Below are 2632 nucleotides of genomic sequence, written 5' to 3'. Positions count from 1 at the left end.
CGGCCAGCCGAGGCCGGCGCCGCCACAGCTCCAAGCCCGGGTGGAACCGAAGCAGAGCCGGTGCAAGCGGGTGTGAGCAACTGAACCCGCCTAGTACTCCTCCCCCACCTTCCAGACCCAAAATGCGGAACCAGCAAAATCTCGCGATCTAAGGCTTCGTTCGGCACCGCCCCCCATCCCTAGAGCGTATCTACAAACCCCTTTTTGCACCGCCCGCTCCTTCACCTCAGCCAATCAGGGGCCTCTAAGGTCGGGTTTCCGCTCCGGAAGTCCTGGTGGGTTCATGGTCCTTGGCCTGGAAGAATGGCTGACCTTGCGCTTGGTTCTGATTGTCGCTGCTGTGTGCCTCCTGCCTCCCTAGGTGGCAAGGGTCCTTTGTGAACGCAGAAACCTTAGTTTTTTGTTTTTGTTTTTTTCCATTGTGGTGTGACGTTTGTGGAATCTTAGTTCTTTGACTGGGGATGGAACCTGGGCCCATGGCATAGAAAGCCTTGAGTCTTAATTTCCTAAAACAAATGTTTTAAATTTTAATTTGATTTTTAAGTTGAGATTTAAAATTTACTCTTTATTTATTTTTGAATAATTGAATTTATTTTATTATTTTTTGGCTGTGTTGCATCTTCGTTGCTGAGCATCAGTTTTCTCTCGTTGATACAAGCAGGGCCTACTCTCTAGCTGTGGTTCACAGGCTTCTCACTGCGGTGGGTTTTCTTGTTGTGGAGGGAGCATAGCCTCTGGGGCATACCAGCTCCAGTAGTTGCAGCACCTGGGCTTAGTGGTTGTGGTTGATGGGCTCTAGAACACAGCGAAATAGTTGTGGCACACAGGCTTGGTTGCTTCTCAGCATATGGGAATCTTCCTGGGTCAGGGTCAGAGATGGAACCTGTGTCTCCTGCATTGGCAGGTGGAGTCTTTACCACTGAGCCACCAGGGAAGCCCCAAATTCACCCTTCCAAAAAGTATGCTTTTGTGTTTTTTATCACAGAGTATTCAGAGTCCTTCAACCCCTATCTGGTTCCAGGTTTTTTTTTTCCCCAATACCTCCCCCACAAAACAGGTACCCGTTAGCAGTAGCTCCCTGTGCCTCCTTCTTCCTAAGTCCTGGCACAACTGATCTACCTTCTTTTTATATGACTTTGCCTAATCTGAATATTTCATATAAGTGGTGTTTTGTGACTGCCTTCATTCAATTACCATAATGTTTTAAAGTTTCACCCACATTGTAGTATATGTCAATACTTTATTCTTTTTATATTCCATTGCATGAATATGCTATATATTTTTAATCCCTTCATCTATTGATGCACATTTGGGTTGTTTCCACTGTTTGGCTATAATGAATACTCTTGCTACAGTTTTTGTGTGGATGCATGTGTTCTTTTCTCTTGGGTATATGCCTAGGAGTGGCTGTGTCATACAGATACAGATAACTGTATGTTTAACCTTTGGGGTAACTGCCAGACTGTTTTCCACATTAGCTGCCCCGTTTTACATTCCCACTGGCAAATACCCAAAGATTCTGATGTTTCCACATCACGTTGATAACATTTGCTATTATGTATCTTTTTGATTATTGCCAGCCTATTGTGTGTGAAGTACTTTCTCTTGCTTTTGATTTGCATTTCCCTGTTGCCGGATGTTGAGAATCTTCATGTGTTTATTGATCTTTGAAAAAAGTGTATTTTTATCTTCAGATTTGTTTTGTTCAGTTGCTATGTCCTGTCTAATTCTTTGAGACCCCCATAGACTGCAGCACACCATCCTCCCTGCCCTCTACTACCTCCAGGAGTTTGCTCAAATTCCTATCCATTGAGTCAGTGATGCTGTCTAACTATCTCATCCTTTGCCACCCTCATCTCCTTTTGCCTTCAATCTTTCCCAGCATCAGGGGCTTTACCAATGAGTCAGTTAAAGCTTAAGCTTCAACATCAGTCCTGCCAGTGAATAAGCAGGGTTGATTTCCTTTCAGATTGACTGGTTTGACCTCCTTGCAGTCCAAGAGACTCTTGAGACTTTTCTCCAGCACCACAGTTCCAACCCATCAATTCTTCAGCACTCAGCCTTCTTTATAGTCCAGCTCTCACCTCTGTACATGACTGCTGGAAAAACCATGCTTTGGCTATACTGATCTTTGTTGGCAAAATGATGTCTGTGCTTTTTAATATGGTGTCTAGGTTTGTCATAGCTTTCTTTCCAAAGAACAAGCATCTTTTAATTTCATGGCTGCAGTCACCATCTGCAGTGATTTTGAAGGCCAACAAAAGTAAAATAAAATCTATCACTGCTTCCACTTTTCCCCCTTCTATTTGCTGTGAAGTGATGGGACTGGATGCCATGATCTTGGTTTTTTTTTTAAAATGTTTCCAGCCAGCTTTTTTCACTTTCCTCTTTCACCATCATCAAGACGCTCTTTAGTTCCTCTTTGCTTTCTGCCATTAGAGTGGTGTCCTCTGCATATCTGAGGTTGTTGATATTTCTGCTGGCAGTTTTGTGATTTATATGATTTATCTAGCTTGTGATTTATCCAGCCCCACATTTCACATGATGTACTCTGCATAGAAGTTAAATAAGCAGGGTGATAATATATAGCCTTGTCATATTCTTTTCCCAGTTTGGAAACAGTCACTTGTTC

The sequence above is a fragment of the Bison bison genome, unplaced genomic scaffold, assembly GCF_000754665.1.
Source record: "Bison bison bison isolate TAMUID 2011002044 unplaced genomic scaffold, Bison_UMD1.0 scf7180017864508, whole genome shotgun sequence".
Lineage (NCBI taxonomy): Eukaryota > Metazoa > Chordata > Mammalia > Artiodactyla > Bovidae > Bison > Bison bison.
Note: the sequence above shows the minus strand (reverse complement) of the source record.